General features: G+C 37.4%; 1 protein-coding gene and 1 non-coding gene across 19 annotated transcripts in view; one reads left to right on the top strand and one right to left on the bottom strand.

Moving 5' to 3' along the window:
- Positions 1-19,396, bottom strand: part of CHL1 (cell adhesion molecule L1 like) — a 218,426-nt gene that overhangs the window by 114,790 nt on the left and 84,240 nt on the right. The window lies entirely within an intron of this gene.
- LOC132012699 (U6 spliceosomal RNA) lies at positions 15,526-15,628 on the top strand. The gene has a single exon (XR_009402696.1). It is a non-coding gene; the product is annotated as a U6 spliceosomal RNA (small nuclear RNA).

Raw genomic sequence — 19,396 nt, 5'->3', positions numbered from 1 at the left:
ACTTATTATGTGCATGTACCATGTTCAGGGTTTCAGATTCATTAACTGTGGCATTGGTTTTGTGTTTCTCTTCTTAGACTATAAAAATATTTGAGGGCAAGGGGTGTTTTACTCATCTCTCTATCCCCCAAGACCAAGAAGGCATGTAGAAAAAATACGGTTACACAGCCGATCTGTCATTCATTCTATCCCCTTATAGAGGGACCAACCCTCCTGGAATGTAAGGTAATTGCACTGACTAATGGAAGAGCCCTCATCTATGAAATGTTGACTGTCAAACTTTGCCTATGGCAAACAAACCTGGAATATATGACTTATGGGGCACAGTGTTTTAGAAAAAGCTACTCAATTATCTGAATATAAAATGAGATTTTTATAATTTATACTCCATTTGTGCAAATAATGAAAATGTCACACATCACTTGCAGATCTCCTCTGTAAAAGTAGGCCCAGCACATGCTCTGATGCAGCAAGAAGAACCTGGAAGCTTCATTCACTGGAATTCCAGGACTTCTCCCTTAGGTAATCACAAGGCACAGGAAAACAGGAAGTTCTTGACCTCCAGGAAATGTAGTTCCCAGGTTTTGCTTGCATTAAACCATGCATTGAGACCAGTTTCATACAGGGCTTCCTGTGCCTGATGATTAAAATTTTAGTAAAGCTAGATATTTGGTCAGATCCATAATTCATAGGAATCTGTAATAATTTGATCCATTGTATATCTTGGCCTCTAATAAGTATCTCCTAAAAGAACACATTTTTATGTCTATTTAACATAACGGGCTGAAATTCTGAGTGAGAGCTCATTGGATATATCTGATGAACATTCATACATTGTACCTTTCCAAAATTATGTATTGGTAATTATGTTATTGATATAGTCTCCCCTTCCAGAATTATAACCACTGAAAATGGTGAAGACTGGCTGTATACACTGAGATGGAAGTAACAAGTCCATTCAGGAGGTTTATTAACATAATCACAGATGAATTATCAAGAGGGCCACCTAATACACTCTACCTCTGGACTTTATAGCGATACCAGATCTACAGAGTCGATTTGCATTTTGAACTCTAATCCAACCCTAAAATCACTAGACCACAGAGATGGCCCAGATAACATTTCCTGCATCAGAGTAAAGAATTCACAATATTAAAATCAATTTTGGTCCCTGTTGTTAACCAAGGGTCTGTTTCTTCAGTCCCGCAGAGATGAGGCAAGACTGGAGCTCTCTTTGAAGCTAACAAAAGCTTAAGGTCAGATCATCTCCATGGGATACAAAGCAAACCGGGGAGAACTGACAGCCAAATGGTATTTGAAGTGTTCTATCAGAACAAGTACTTCCATAATACAGATCATTCATGCATTATTGGAGACAGCTTTGTTCTCTCTCCACAATGTTTGAAGTATCCTATGGTTTTAAAATATACAACGTTCTACCTTCTCTTGACTGAAAATAGCACAATTTTTTTAGAATTATTATATTTGTTCATACCACATTGAAAGGTACTTTTAAATATAAAATTATTTTTACTCACAATACTCAAATTACAATATGCCTCCATATAAAGCCAAAATGTTTTACTTGGCCAAAAAAGAGCAAATGCAAAGTTAACAATATTATTTTTAAAAGAGCAACATCACTTTAATTTTCTCACCACAAATTACACCTTTCCGATCCCTTTTCTTCCTCTATTCTTTTACCCACGTACTCTTTGATCCTTTTATCTCATTATTTCTGATTCTCTACTTCATATTTATTTCCCCATCCTCTGTGAGACTCTGTTATATTCCTTTCACTTGAAACATTTCCAATCTATGCCCTACTCACATATTAATTTCAAGATCTCCCACATTTCTTTTAACTCTTCTTTAATGCACATTCCTCTTCTCTGCACTTCCTATCATTTCAACCTATTCCCCTGAATTCGCTATCAACCCTACTATTGTAATTATATGCATATGTATTTCAAGAAACCTAAACCACCACCAAAAAACCCCAAAACAACAATAACCAAAAAATAACCTCATGTACATTTGGTCTAACTGCTCTGCTCTAATTTAAGCCTGTACTATCCCCCTTATAGTACTCTGTTCTTGGTAGGATAGGCAGCTTTTATACGTCTGCCTCCCACCTCTTTTCATTTTTTAAAAGTTTCCCACAGATTTTCTTTTTTTCCCCAGGTGTGGGCTCACGGTCTAAGGTGGGGCACTTAGAACCTCTAACCTTTCCAGGTCACTGGAAAAAGGTACAAGAGATAAACCTTTGACCCAGATGGGGGCAGTGAAATAGAATTTCTAAACTCTCTTTACTTTTGTCATCATGAATCTATGAAAGCATGAATCAGAAACTGCCAGTGACCATGGTTCTAAACTCTTGGAGAAGTAAATGAGAAAAGAAGAGAGAAGAGAAGAAAAGAGAAAAGGAAAAAAAGGAAAGAAATGTATACAAATGAAAGAGGACTTCAACCACCTCCATTCTGACTTCAGTTGTATGTTTGTTTGTTTGGTTTTTAGTCTGTATATTTCTAAGTTCTCCTTTCCTGCTTATTGTTTAACTCTGGCAAAAGACCAGAGGAAAAAAATCATCCCATGATGGGAACCCAAACTACCCCCTCAAGCAATAAAGACTTCATGATTGACTCCAAGAAAATGATTACATGATGGACTCCAAGAAAATGATTGACCTGGGGGCGCCTGGGTGGCTCAGTGGGTTAAGCCTCTGCCTTCAGCTCAGGTCATGATCTCAGGGTCCTAGGATCGAGCCCCGCATCAAGCTTTCTGCTCAGTGGGGAGCTGCCTCCCCCTCTCTCTCTGCCTGCCTCTCTGCCTACTTGTGATCTCTCTGTCAAATAAATAAATAAAATCTTAAAAAAAAAAAAATGATTGACCTAACCATCACCACCCAGCTGCAGCATCCACTGACCATCCACCCACATTTTCCTTATGTGAACCTATAAGTACTTTCAGCACTTTGAAGACAGCCTTTGAGACATTAGTCCAACTATCTTCCTAGTGTTGGCCTCACTAAAATAATCCCTTTCTTGCTTCACCATCACTTGTCTCTGCTTTTTTATTTTGTCAGTGCTGCACAGCTGAGCTTGTCTGTTTGGGATCTCTGGAGTCAGGTACTCTGACACACAACCTCTTTGTGTGCTTTTCACACAAAGAGAAGCAGAGATGGGTGTGAGATTTGAGTCCTAGTACCAGGTATTCCTAAGACCGTGTCCACCCATATTTTCACATGGTTTTCATATATGATGTAATGAATTCTGTATTTGGTATTAAGTAGCTTGAGTTAAGTTTTTGTCACTTGCAGTATCTATAAAAGATACAAAAATCCATATATTTGAGTACAGATCTTAACCCAGTGATAGGCCAGGAATAATTTCCAAATTGGAGAAAAACCAAGTAAATATTTGTCAATTAAGAAATTAAGTGCATAATGCGGTGTTAAAAATAGAAGTTTCAGCTGAGACAACAAGAAACTATTCCCAATAGTACACTTCATAAAATGCAGCATTCACCAGGGAAAAGTGAAACTCCTTACCACATCAAAGATTTTTTAAAAAATTAAAAATGAAACACTGAATGTAAATTAGAAGAGTATTTCCTTGGGGAGAGTTGTGTTATGAAACTCATTCCCACCCCCTCCCCCAGGAAGGAGACATGTTAGGGCTCTATCTTCTAAACTCATATCAAATGAGAGAGAATTAAGAGTTAGTGATGATTTTATAAACCATTTACAATCATTTCTTAAAACATAAGCCTGGGATCAGTGGAACAGAGCATACTTCACCAGATAAGTGGCCTGACATTTGGTAAGCAGCAAATAGCTAATAGCAAAGAAACTACAAAAGAAAAGACAGTCATTGCTTTGCTTTATCAGCCTTTTTCATTTGCTTAGCAAATTGTCCTTCACTGACATTATAATACTTCCAATTCAAATTGCATACCCAAAGGCAGATCATTTATTTTTCATTGTTTTAAAATAGGCTTAAGATTTCGCTTTACATTTTTATTTAGAGATCCTGGTAGAAGTAGATGATTCAGAACAGAAGGGGAAAAAAAAAGTTACTTTTGAAGAGAAGTAGAATTTGTCAGCTAAAATACGCCTCAGTGGCAAAAGGATTAGTATAGGCTTATTATCTTTAAGAAACAGAGGCATATGAGAAACGTGGAGTTATTCTTTTGTAAAAGACATTTACATTTATAAGGAAATCTCCATTTGTAAGGGTGTCTTCCTGACTGTACCAGGAAGGAATAGCGGGGAGACTCTAAATCTAGAAGTTCTTCTCAATAAGGCAACAACTTAAATCTATATAAAAACCTATCCTTTGTTTAAAAAAATTCAAAAAAAAAAAAAAAACAAAAACCTATCCTTTGTTTACTGTGCTTTTCCTGGTAACCTTCCATATGAGGCCTCCTCTTTTCCCCAACTCTTCTTTTCTTTTAAAGGAAAGAAGGTACTTAAGATGATGACTTGGATGATTTTGGAGAGTTCCTCAACTTTCCTGAGTATCTCCCATATATACAGAAGGTATACATGTTATGAAACTCCTGTTTGTTTTTTTCCTCCTGTTAATCTGTTTTTATTACAAGGTTTTTCAGTCAAGAACCTAGAAGAGTAGAGGGAAAATTATTTTTCCACATCCACACATTCAAAGAACAAAACATTGGGTAATTCTGCATCCATGATCTCCTTCTTATTATAACTTCAAGCAACTTTTTCATATATTTTTTGGTGGTATTGGTGGTGGTTGGTGGTATTACTTTTGTTTAAGTATTACCCCTGTAAGTCCCACTCAGTGCCTTTGCCCATTAGTCAAAGGGCAAATAATGTTTAAGCAGCTGCTCCTTCTGTCCTTTTGGAGCACTAGAAACTCTCACAAATTAAATGCTGTTTGCTCTTTGACTTCTACCCTAACCTTTATGGTACGGTAATTGTTTATGTAAGGAAAGTAATTCTGCATGGACCTTTTTAGCTCCTTCTTATTCTAACAGCCCCTCCCCAAGTACATGAAGTCCAGCTTTGTCTCTACACGCTGTTAGACATAGAATGGGGATTGGAGTGCAAGTTGTGTCTTATAAACAAAAATGAACTGGTGGAATCATTTATGGCAAACACAGAAGAAATAGAAAGAAAGGAAGAAAGAAGAAAAAGAAAAGAAAGAAGAAGGAAACAAAAAGGGAGGGAGAGAGAAGGAAGGAGGTAGGAAGGACAGGAAGGAAGAAGGAGGAAAAAAGCCAAAGTTCTGTCTATAAATTATCAGTTTAGTAAGTATAATTACAATAACAGCAATCTAAAATATCTTAGAATGGCATGACAGTGTCTGGCACACAGCAAGCATTCCATAAATGTTTATTAAACCAATAAAGAGGAATAAATTAATGACCTGTAATTTTATGCCAATTAGGCATATATTATCATGCATTTTCACAGTGAGTAGTCTGAAAGCTGAATTCTAGTTAACTTCACTTCTGAAAGTAAAAATACATTCCATCCTGGGATGTGGTGAATCCAACTTATTAATTATGTTGACTACATTAGTTTTCACTGTGGTATACTTTGGCTAATATAATAACCACATTTTTAGAAAAAGAAGAATATTTGCACCCCCGTGTTCACTACAGTATTATTTACAATAGCCAAGATTCAGAAACAACCGAAGCATATATCAATGAACAAATGGATCAAGAAATTGTGATACACACATGCATGTGCACACACACACACACCAGAATATTATCCAGCCATAAAGAATGAAAATGTGCCATTTTCAACAACAAATTGTCTTTGTATGTGGTCATTGTTTTTCAAATATCACTCAAAATGTAGTCCTAGTTTGTTTTTCTAAGCACATGCAATTAATATTACATGAGTAATATGAGTTCTGATTAATATATTCTTCTAGTTAAGACTCAGAAATAACCTGCTTGATTCTAACCTTTATTGTTAAAAATCTTTCATAGCCTTTCCACATAATAGCAGTAGGAAGTACAATGTAACACACCCAAATGTATTCAATAAAGTCTTCAAGTCAGTGTCCCAGAATCATCACTTGGAATCTTTGACAGGAACACAGGAGTGAAAGTTTCAGGACATTAACCAGCATCGCAACAAACATTAGAATGTATTCAGCTTGATCTTTGATTCCTGAATATATATTCTATATTTATGTATTGGCCTTGTTTTGTTTTGTTTTACATAAACACTTATTTTTTTTAAAAAATAAACAGGGACGTATCCAGCTGGTTGAGAATCGAATCTACTTCTTTCCTAGCTAAGCAAGTTTTCTTTTATAACTATGACCTCAGCATTTCTAAACTTTAATAACTGCACAATAGTTCATTACTTAAAGGATATGCAATATTTACTTTCTAAACTAACCTAAAGCACTGTGCTCTATCTATATATTTATATCCAAACTTAATCAATAAACACTTGGTCTCACCACAAGCCCATAAATAAGGTTGAAAATAATCATTAAAAAGCACTGGTACTTCATTTAGGTAAGAACATCAATTTTTCCCCCTAACAAGATTTACCTCTTGGGGCATGAGGAATCAAACTTACTAATTATGTTGGCTATATTAATTTCCACTGTGGTGCTATAGACAGTGTTTCTAATATAATACTTTTATTATTAGAAAATAACTATTTTAAAAGGATATACTGAATGCCTATACAAGCTGACTCTTGATTTTGTAAATAGAATAGCAAATTAAATGAGTCTATGGTAGGGGCAAGGGAAACTTTGTGATTAAATATATACACTTACCATAGATAGCCCCTCAGTGCCTAAAAGATTAGAACCCCCTTCAAGCAACAGCTGCCCTGTTCGGAATAACAACACAACCTTTATGGTCCTGACTTACGCATTTTTAATGAAAATGATGTGTCTGCCACTTAGATATGTTTACAGTACTTAAAATACAGAGTCAGCATATCTGGCATGTGAACTTATAAGGAATACCTTCATCATTTCCAGAGCTTTATACACAGTACTAAATGCAACAGAGAATGAGACACTGATAACAGATAGTTTTAACATAATGAAAAATACAAGGTGAACCACTGTCAGCTCTTCCTTCTCCTGCTTAACACTGATACCAAAATAAGTACTTGGACTCAAGGCGTAAGTATAAATCCTGCCTCAGAAGAAGCATTTCCAAACATGCAAAGGTTATATTCATAAGCTAAGCTGCAAAAGACAATTTTCCTGCTGTGAGGCTCGACAGGACCAGCACAGTCAGCAGGATGTTAAAAATCCTTCTGCAGACATATGTTAGCAAAGCTACTGGATGGGTCCAAGGCTCATTATGCTTGCTGACAATCATTTTGAAAAAGCACAGACTGAACACTTCTAAGGCAGCCAGTGCAAATACAGATCAGTCAACATTTCAAAAAAGAAGGAAAAGGTCCTTTAAAAATCTCCTATCTGAAGAATAATTATATATTGGTAATTGCATTTATCAATGTTCAGAATTTTTTTTTCCATGACTGCTTGTATGAACCAAATTATTTATACTGTAAGTTTATACTGATGGTCCTAAACCGCTGTTACAAGAAAACCAAGTGTGTGGCCAGCATGGTAGGGCTCCTTCCCACTGCTGGATATTTAGTTCTCTGTGAGGAACAAAGAATAAAAAACAAGATCAAAACCAACATGAGGAAAACTGTATAGGTACTTCCCCAAGTTCTTTCGCAACGGAGCACAAAAATGAAAAATGCAGGTAAATATATCTATAAAAATAAGGAAACAGAATTAGGCTGATGTGTCTCATACTGCTATAAGGTTACAGTTTATATGTCCAGGGGATCAAAATATTCAAAAGTTATTCTTTGTTAACTGCAAAGTTAAAAGTTTCATTTGTTAACAAATCTTTGGTCTTGTCCTTACCTTAAGGGGGCCACTAGTTTATTATTATATTTCAAACATGTATTAAACAGGCAATCTTCCTTTTACAAAAGGCTCTATATTAATGCATGAAATCATACAGTATCATTTATAAATTAAAACAAATGAGAATTACTGTGTTATTAAAGATAATTACAACTATCATCATAGTAACATTTTTGTGTGTGCTTATGGCTATACTCATTTTAATGGCATTTGATGTTCACAGTGATTCCACAAAATTCCTCTTACAAATGAGGGAAGGGGTATGTACAATCCCTGAAAAGATTTAATTGAATGCCTATTACATTCCAGGAATAGGCCAGGGGCTAGAAGCAGAAAGTGAGGAAGACATGGTTCCTTCCCAAATTGTATTAGTCAGGAATAACTAATAAGAATTTGACACTGAAATAAGCCAGTAAGAAACCAAGAGAAGAAAAGATACACTAAACCAAGGTGTTTGATTCATTAAGTGACTAAGAGCAACTAGTCTTTTTTCTAACCTAAAATGCTTATACAGCTGGTCCTCATTATTTGCAGGCACCATATGTATAAATTTACCTAGTTGCTGAAGTTGACTTGTTCCGCCCACATCAATACTCAAGGCACTTTTAGGGTCATACACAAACATGTAGAGATCAAGGGAATTTCGAGTTGCCTAACACACCTGTTTCAGCTGAAGTTAGACATGGTGATCGTCCACCTTCTACTTTCAATTCTCATACTACATGTGAGTATTTTTTCCACAGTCTATTTTGTTTTTCTCATTTTTTATGCCTTTCACTGGTGACTTTGCTATATAAAATAGCTTGCTGTTTTAAAAGTGAATCGCTGAAACACTGCCTTGTGTTCTAAGTGCCAGAAGGCTGTGATATGTCTTGTGGAGAGAACAATTATAGTAAGTGTCATTTAGGAAGGAGTTATACTCTTGTTGGTCTTGAGTCCAATGCTAGTGAATAAAGCAGTATGTATTAAATAAGGTGTCATTAAACAAAAACACACTTAAAACAAGGTTATAAACTAATCAGCTGATGGAATGTTGTGACCAGAAGCTAACAGAAACCTAACCCTGTATTTCCTTTTTGAGCCAAGCGTCAGCATTCATTCAGTATTTATGACAACATTAGAGAATATAACTAACATGAATAAGGAGATTCAGCTGTAAATGTTTTTGTTTTTAGTTAAATTTTATAACATCTCTTATATTTCTGAATTTCAGAATAAAACCTTTTACCTTAATCAATAAAAGATTAAGCAAAGAAAAATCAAAGATTAAATAACATTATTAATCAGTACATTTACAGAATTAAATAGGATACTAAGTTTTCATTTCTCTAGGGAAAAAAGAAATAAACTTTGCAACAAGTGCATTTTTAATCCCCAAAGTATTAGGTGTATTTGTTCTACAACTCCCTTTTAAATGAAGAATGGTGTTTTCTTAAGGAAGACGAAGAAATTAAAGCGAAAATAAATGATATCGTCTATCTACCTAGCTATTGAACTATCTATGGTCTGTGTTTTTTGTTTGTTCGGTTTGGGTTTTTGTTGTTGTTGTTGTTGTTGTTGTTGTTGTTTTTTGCTTGAATCCTAGGCTTCTAATTCACACATTTTCCCCTAGATCACACTTCATTGTGTCATTTGATCTGTTTTCTGATGGAAGAGATATTGATTAAAGGCTTTCAAAAGGATGGAATATAGGAAACACAATTACTAAATACTCCTCAGTTTCACAATCAAGCTTGTCCAAGATGTGCTGAATAATAAGCGTTTTCTCTCTATAAAGATGATGTTCCTGGTCTTGTTGATTTAAAAAAAAAAACTTTTAATGTCCATCCCTGTGGACAAAGCCTGACATAAAGAGAATAGGAAGATAACACACCACACACGTGCCATGTGTCAGGAAAATGCTGAGAGCCTTGACCAGTAGAGGTGCGGGGCTATCAGGGAACCACTCACACCCCTACATGGCCTCCTCCAGTGACAGACAGCATTTATGAATCAGCAGCCCAGGGGTCAGGGTAAAAATCTGTAGAAATGGAACTGAGCCAAAAAACAGACTCTAAGGAACAGTAAATCTGTACCCTTGACCTCATTAGCAGCAAACTGTAACCAACTGCTAATTACCTTATGGCTGTATTGTAAACTATATAAGTGTGTAAGTAAACTGATATTGTGTATATATATAAATTGTGTATGTAAATTCTATATATGTTTGGCACCAAAAATTCCCAAGAATCAAACATGATGATTAGACTTAGGGAAAGGAGATACTAGATAAACAATTACCTAGTAATGGAAAATGAAGGTTAAATCTTGAAATAGTTACCAACTTTCTGTTGGAAAATGCATAAATTGTGCTAAATGTATGTACTTGAGCACCTTAATTTAGTTTGTTTTGTTCTCTATACTAAGGAGGAGATAATTCAGTCAGAATCCAAGTTGGGGGGAAAAAAAGCCAGCTAAAAGACACCAATAAAGATTCTTATTAAATCCAGTTAGTTCCATGTATTATAAATGTAATCTAAAGGGTTAATTATATCAAATCAAAGACTGGCAATTAGAATCTCTGTAGATGAAATTTTAGGATTGATTCTAAGATCACCAAGAGATGGCTCCTTCACTGTTCCCGAAGCACCTCCCCATTACAACAAATTACTACCACAACATCTGTCTTTAGTAGTTTCCACAAGTATATACAAAAGAACATGAGAACATAATCCAAGACGTAAATCTGCCAGGGAAGAATTATGATTTGAAGGAAAAAAAAGAGATCATCAACACCTACTATACACTGAGAGGCTATATGTGTCCAGGACCAGAGTGAGGACAAGATAGACTTCGTCACTGACCTATTAAAATTTACATTTCAATATTGGGGAAAAAGGAAAGATAAATTAAAAAAAAAAAAAAGCAATTGTGTTAACTGCCAAGCAGGAGACCAACTGGATGCTATAGCCAGCACTGGGTGTGCATGGCTATCTCAGAAAGGGGACTCAGGAAGGCCTCCCTTAGACGGAAATATCTAAGCTGGAACCAGAATTACGAAAAAGGGGGTGATGAATTCTATAAATTACTTCCACTATAAACTTTGTTGTTTATTCTAATTACATTGCCTTATAAAAGTGGGAAGAAAAAACTACCAGAAATAACCATACTGGGGAGAGCTGAACGATAGCATCACAAGACTGGAAACATGGCTCCCCTCTCATGGCAACTGTTTTTTTTTGGTTTCGTTTTTTTAATATTCCATTTATTTATCTGACAGACAGAGAGAGGGGGAACACAAGCAGGAGGAGTGGGAGAAGGACAAGCTGGCTTCCCACAGAGCAGGGAGCCTGATGCAGGGTTGGATCCCAGGACCCCGGGATCATGACCTGAACTGAAGGCAGCCACTTAACGCTTAAGTGTCCCAGGCGCCACATGGCAACTGTTTTTCTTTCCTACCTCAAGCACCAAGGCAGAGTCACAATTTGTTCATAATTAGCAGCAATGACAGAAGCTATGGGAAAACCCTGAGGGTTTTGTTGTTGTAATTGTTTTTAAGCTACTTTTGGAGGGAATAAAAATTGCTGATAATAATCGCTAATCAGAACAATTGATGATAATTGAATCAGTTGATTCATTAAGCAATGGTTATGTACTATGTATGTTACATATAATATTGCATTTAATCCTTACAACAACCATAGAAGACAAGGGTTATTATCCACATTTTACAGCTGAGTAAACTGAGGTAGAGGGTAGATGATCTGTCCAAGATTACATTGCTGTGGGGGAGTCAGGCTTGTATTCCAGAGTACAGTTGGACCTTGGAGATGTTCAACTATGGTAGAAAGGAATATTAAGGAAAGAATGGAAATCATTACCTAGTCTGGCTCCCTGTATTCATCTCACTGTGCTGAACTTTGTACTTGATTACTTCACAGCAGTATAAAAACCTACTTTGGCTTCTCTGGTGACACTACTTTTTAAAGGCCAATGATATTTGTAGAGAAGATGGTGGGCTTTTTCAAAGTTCACTGGAATGCCCAACTCACACAGCTGTAATGATGTCTTCATCAAATGAGAGAACTACCTTCTTTTGTAATTCATCTCTTACCTTTTATAGAACTCTGCCTTTCAACAACATGTGCGACTTACAGCTGCAGCTTTGACTTGATCCAGAATCTAGCATAAAAGGTGAAGACCTGATAATGAAACCCTTATTCTAATTAATTTTTCAATAATCCTTGTAAACAGACTTTTACTTCCGATAGGTAAATCTGCTTTTAAAATCCAAGTATATGCCAAATGGTTTACCCAGGATTTTTACGTATACAGAAAACATTCATGAGCATAAAAAGCAACCTGTATTGTTGTGATTGGTCAAAGAATGACAGCATAGCTCCTGTAGTATTTTATATTTAATTTCATTACCTTCTACCAATGAAATTATAAATGAATCTACATACTCAGAAGTTTATAGGTTTTTTACCACAAATGCATATAATTATCCATATTGTTACACCCACCTTAAAATGGGTGTCTCAATCTAATTCAAATTTATAGAAAAAATAGAAAGGACTGAGTAATGTCTTTGAGTCTACTGAAGTTAGAGAGAGGAGACATTGTTTTATTTTAATTTATTTGGGAGAGTGAGCAAGTGAGTGTCCGCACATGTGAGTGGGGGCAGGCGGAGGCACACAGGGAGAGAATCTGAATCCTATTTTGAGCTGAGCATGGAGCCCAAAGTAGGGCTTGATCCCAAACCCCATGAGATCACAATCTGAGTTGAAACGGAGAGTTGCACACTTAACCAACTGAGCCGCCTAGGTGCCCTAAAAGGAGATATATTTTTTTAATATTTTATTTATTTATTTGACAGAGAGAAAGAGACATCACAAGTAGGCAGAGAGGCAGGCAAAGAGAGAGAGGGAAGCAGGCTCCCCGCTGAACAGAGAGCCCAATGTGACTCCATCCCAGGACCCGAGATCATGACCTGAGCCGAAGGCAGAGGCTTAACCCACTGAGCCACCCAGGCACCTAAGAGGAGATATTCTTAAGATAAAAATCATTTCCCATCTTTCTTTTAAATATTGATTTCAGGTCAGGATTTTCCTTTGAGTAGCTTTTTCTGGTCATGCCCAACTCCTCAGTGACAAGTTGTGAAGGTAGAAATGATATTTGTTGTGTTCTCTTAATAACTCCTAGTTCTTGACACATGGGATATTTAAAGGCCTGCATATCTCACATTTGGTTTTTATGGTCCGCTTGTCATGGTATCCTTAAAGCAATGAAAACATTACATTGATAGAACTATATACTCTCATTAAAATATTTGCTGGACTTTGCAATTAGTTGGGAACAATTCCTAATGATTTCTACACAAACACCTCAGTCTTGTTCACATACAGACGGTAGATCAGTACATCAATATGCCAAAAAATGCTCATCTCTTCACATTCATAATAAAGTCTGTTTGCCATAAAAAATAAGTCAACATTAATAAATAATTCATTCACTTCTTTGCTTTGATGTCCTCTTACTACTCAGTGCTCACCTGAAATGCCACCTCACAGTCCGTGCTAGTCCACTAATGCAGTGTAACCCCAGTCACTCCCCTACAACTGTGTGTGTGATAATCAACCAAACACTTACTAGTGATATCTTTTGTTTAGCTATTTGAACTCCTCCCACCCTCTCTGGTTATTTCCAAAATTGGTATGCCCCACAAGGACTTATATTTCCATAATGTAACCCGTAAACCGGTAAAGTACCTGGCACATAATAGGTATATAATAAATGTTTACTGAATGATATCAGTAGATCAATCAATGAGTGAATGAGTGAAGACCTGGAAAGCACAGATGTAAATACATTAATTTATGAAATAATAAGCCCCATCCTTAGTCACTGTAAAACAGTAATTTTTATGAATATGAAGATGTGTATTATGATAAAAAAAAAAAGGGGCGGGGGGGAGGAATGCTTTTCTACCAGTAATTCTCAACCAGATGAGGGAGGGAGGGATTTTCCCTCTACGGGGTATTTCTCAATGTCTGGAGATGTTCTGTGGGTGTCGCAACTGGGAAGGTAATACAGGCATCCATTGGGAGGTCAGGGATCCTGCTGCTAAGGCTCCAACATTGCACAGGATCATCTCCTAAAGAAGAGGAATTATCCAGTCCGACATTTAATAATGCCACCGCTTTCTACTATTTTTCACTCCTCATACGTATTTAATACCTATTTATTTCTTACACAACTACCACATGCTAATATTGAATTCCTTTGAGGAAAAAGACATGTTATAAATGTATTATAAAGATTGACTAATACATGATTGGCTGGCTAGACTGCTAGATGGAAGGACAGATGAATGGATACTTCATAGACAGATATGTGCATACATAAGTAGAAAGATAATCCCAACACTGTGTAAGACTAAAACCATATGATGGCTAATTGCAGGAAACTTATCCTCTTGCTATCATCTAATCATGTACCCACATAATTGTTACTTTTTATTTTTTATTTGATTTTTTTTCAAGATTTTATTTATTTATTTGACACAGAGCGAGAGCACACAAGCAGGGGGAGTGGAAGGCAGAGGGAGAGGGAGAAGCCGGCTCCCCAACTGAGCACAGAGCCAGATGTGGACCTCCATCCCAGGATGGAGGATCCTGGGATCATGACCTGAGCCAAAGGCAAGATGCTTAACCAACTGAACCACCCAGGCACCCTTGTTCTTTTAATTTTTTTTTTTAAAGATTTTATTTATTTATTTGTCAGAGAGAGAGAGAGAGAGAATACAAATAGGCAAAGAGGCAGGCAGAGGCAGAGAGAGAAGCAGGCTCCCTGCTGAGCAAGGAGCCCAATGCGGAACTCAATTCCAGGACCCCGGGATTAGGACCTGAGCCGAGGGCAGCAGCCTAAGGAACTGAGCCACCCAGGCGTCCCGCCTCCATTCTTTTTAAATAATAAAATATTGGACTATGTAATAAGATACAATTAACATTGGGGAGAGAGTGGTAATTTTGGCATTAAATGCTAATGATATTTGTGTTCTTTTTATTTAAATTCAATTAATTAACATATAGTGTATTATTAGTTTCAGAGGTAGAGTTCAGAGATTCATCAGTTGTATGTAACACCCAGTGCTCATTACATCACAGGCTCTCCTTAATGCTAATGACATCTGTGAACAGAATGGCTATAAGTGAGAACTAGTCACCAGGGTTTAGTTAAGTGTGCTATGAAATAAATATAATAATGCCTTCCTTCAAATAAAAGGCATGTGTCTCCTTTCCATAAATGAAAATCACTTGTAAAGTGAGATCTGTATTAACTATGTGGAAGGAATGTTACTAGAGTATGGGAAGAAGAAGAAAACTGAAATCAAGAGTTTGAGCAGAGCCGGTTAGAAAACACTCAGAAGCCCTAAATAGTGGGACTAATCCCTTAGATCAATGGATGGGGGGAAAAAAATCTTGTGTTTTTAGAAGAGGTGCTATATTCCATGAATGCAGTGTGTGCAATGAAATAGGGGAAAAACAGCAAAGGCAGGAGTTATATTGAGGAGGACAGGGGTTGCTTCTTCTGAATTTTCCTCATTTCTATTGTAGTATGGAGGGATCCAAAATCCTTGCTTTACTAGCACATATACTAAAATCGGAATGATGTAGAGAAGAATACCATGTCCTCTATATAAGGATGACATGCAAATCCATAAAGTCTTCCATTTTTTCAGTAGAATAACATATTCAAAGTGCTAGTGGTCAACCAAGATTTCTATGTCTTGCAAAACTATCCTTTAAAATTAAGGAAAAATTAATACATACCCAGATAAGCAAAAATCAAAGGAATTTGTTGCTAGCATATCTGCCCTACAAAAAACATTAAAGTAAAGCCTTCAACCTGAAATGAGAGAAAACTAGACATTCACCTGAAATCTACACACACACACACACACACACAAATAAAGAACCCTAATAAACAAAAATATAAAAGACATTATATGCATTTCTTGTAACTCTCTTCTTATCCTATATGATGAAAAACAATGGCATAAAGATACAATTTGTATGACAATAGCAGTACAAAACACAGGAGGCAATGGATATACTAGAAAAAAAAGTTTCTAGGGGGCACCTGTGTGGTTCAGTTGTTGGGCGTCTGCCTTCAGCTTGGGCCGTGGTTCTGGGGTCCTGGGATCAAGCCCTGCATCAAGCCTCGCACCTGGCTCCCTGCTCAATGAGGGCCTGCTTCTCCCTCTTCTGCTTCCCCAGCTTGTGTTCCCTCTCTCACTGTCTCTCTCTCTCTCTCTCTGTCAAATAAATAAGTAAAATCTTTAAAAATAAAAGATTTTATTTATTCATTTGACAGACAGAGATCACAAGTAGGCAGACAAGCAGGCATAGAGAGAGTGGGAAGCAGGCTCCCCGCCGAGCAGAGAGCCCAACGCGGGGCTCGATCCCAGGACGCCGGGATCACGACCCGAGCTGAAGGCAGAGGCCCTAACCCACTGAGCCACCCAGGCACACCTGAATAAATAAAATCTTTTAAAAAAAAAGAAAGAAAAGAAAAAAGTTTCCATATATTATTCAGTTAAGTTAGTATTTATATGGACTAGATTATTTTAGGTGAGATGCTAATTGTAATCCTCAGCATAACAACTAACAAAAAAATTTAATAACAGAAAAAGAAACAAGAGCTATAAAATGATATACTAGAAAAATATTTAAAATGAAAGACAGTAACAGAAAAACAAAAATATAGACATGTAAGGAAAAAAGAAAAATAATAGATATTAATTCTATCACATCAATAATTACATTAAAGAGATTGCCAGAATAGTTTAAATACGGCCCAAATAGGTGCTCCCTTAAAGTAAAAAACTTGGGTTCAAAGATATTTACAGGATAAATGTAAAAGGATAGAAAAAAATATGTATGCCTTGGAAGAAATAACCAAAACAGATCTTGGGTGGCTATACTATCATAGACAAAACAGACTTTAAGAAAAAAAAAAGTTACTAGAGACAACAAGGGACATTTTATAATGGTAAAAAGTCACGAAGATACAATGATTATAAACAAATTTACCTAAAAACATAGCTCCCAAATACACAAAACAAAAACTGAAAAAAATGAAGGGAGAGAGAGGCAATTCAACAATAACAGTTGAAGACCAATACCTTGTTTCAATAATAGACAGAACAACTATGCAGAAGATCAACAAAGAAATGGGAGCCTTAGAGAGGTCCAGAAGTTTCCATGGACTTCTGTGGGAGAGCACAGGAATTGTTCAAGATAAAAGCCACAGGGCCACTGTACCAAGATGAAACAGACCTTTATTAGTAAGAATTTTCCACAGAAACAACAGTGTGTGTGTGTGTGTGTGTGTGTGTGTGTGTCTATATCTATCTGTACATGAATGTGCACACACACATACACACACACACGCAGGGAGACACAAAGAGGTTTCTTTCTTTCTTATTTTATTTTTTTATTTTATTTATTTGACAGAGAGCACAAGCATGGGGAGTAGCAGAAGAAGAGGGAGAAGCAGGCTCCCCGAAGAGCATGGATCCTAACATGGGACTCGATCCCAGGACCCTGGCATCATAACCTGAACCAAAGGCAGACACCCAACCAACTGCACTATATACGCAGCCTTGAGAAAGAGGTGTCTTGTTTCTCTTAAGGAATTATCTCGCACAACTGTGGAGACTTGTTAAATCCAAAATCTGCAGGGTAGACTAGCAGGCTGGAGAATCAGGGAAGAATGACAATTTCATTCCAAAGGCAGTCCACTGGAATATTTCTTCTTCCTCGGGAAAGTTAGACTCTGTTCTCTTAGGGCCTTACCTAATTGGATGAGGCCCACGCATATCACAGAGGGAAATCTGCTTTAAATCAGTAATCTAAAAGTTAATCTCATCCAAAATTATAGCTTCACAGAGGATGCCTGGGTGGCTCAATGGGTTAAGCTTCTGCCTTCCACGTGGGTCATAAGCTCAGGGTCCTGGGATCGAGCCCTGCATCAGGCTCTCTGCTCAGCAGGGAGCTTGCTTCCCCCTTCCCCTCTATCTGCCTCTATACCTACTTGTGACTTCTCTGTCAAATAAATAAATAAAATCTTTAAAAAAAATCTCCATAAAAACATGTAGAATAATGTTTGACAAAATATCTGGACACCGTGGCCCAGACAAGTTGACCCATAAGATGAACCATCACAGGACTCCAATGATGAGTTGGATAGATGATGTCGCCAAGACTGACAGAGGCCTAAGAGCATGAGCAAGACTTGAGTGGGCAGTAAAAACGGGAGGACCCTGGTAGTCCAGAAGAACCAGTCTGATCACAATTTTACCAGTCCCATGATCTATGAGAGGTGGCGGTCATAACTGGGTGACTGACATTAAATGTAAATGGCCAAGGATTGTCCTGAAGGCAAGCAAGGAACTACAAGCTACCACAAGACTGAATATTCACACAGGAGTCTCCTTCCACTGCACTCCTGATTCATGGAAATTCCCAAGCTCCTTGGCAATTTCTTGGGGTATAAAAGTAGAAAAAGGAATAATTCTGAAACACTGAGAAACTGGGGAGATTAAGTTACCTAAAATGATTGCAGAGCTTCTCTCCATGAACATTATTCAAATTTTAGACTGACTAAGTTTTTGTTGTGAGAGGATCTCCTGTGCCTTGTAGGATTTTTAGGAGGAGCACTGACCTCTATCCAGGAGAGGTCAGCAGCACCCGTCATCCCAAGTCATGACAATCAAAACTATCTCTATTCATTGTCAGGTGTTCGGGGGTTGGGGCACACAAGCAACCCAGCTGAGAACAGTAGGTTAAAGACTGTGATATTATTTTTAAAAGATTTTATTTATTTATTTGACAGAGAGAGACCAAGCAGGCAGAGAGGCAGGCAGAGAGGGAGGAGGAAGCAGGCTCCCCACTGAGCAGAGAGCCCAATGCGGGCCTTGATCCCAGGACCCTGAGATCATGACCTGAGCCCAAGGCAGAGGCTTAACCCACTGAGCCACCCAGGCGCCCCAGAGACTGTGATATTATTTTTTAAAGATTTTTTTTTTATTTATTTATCAGAGAGAGAGGGCGAGAGAGCAAGCACAGGCAGACAGAATGGCAGGCAGAGGCAGAGGGAGAAGCAGGCTCCCTGAGGAGCAAGGAGCCCGATGCGGGACTCGATCCCAGGACGCTGGGATCATGACCTGAGCCGAAGGCAGCTGCCCAACCAACTGAGCCACCCAGGCGTCCCGAGACTGTGATATTATTAATTGGAAAATTATCTAGCCAATTTTGTGTGTGTGTGTGTGTGTGTGTGTTGACAGGGGAACTTACTAATAGTTAACTCATAAAACCAGGGAGGAGAGGTTTCCATTCTAGTACTCATAAGACAAGAGTACTCATTAAATTCATTTACTGAACTAAACTCCAACCAACAAAGAAAAGTTCTAGTTCATCTCCTTACCCTCCTCCTATTAAAAA

The sequence above is a fragment of the Mustela nigripes genome, chromosome 2 (assembly GCF_022355385.1).
Source record: "Mustela nigripes isolate SB6536 chromosome 2, MUSNIG.SB6536, whole genome shotgun sequence".
Classification (NCBI taxonomy): Eukaryota; Metazoa; Chordata; class Mammalia; order Carnivora; family Mustelidae; genus Mustela; species Mustela nigripes.
This window is presented reverse-complemented; position numbering and strand designations above follow the sequence as displayed.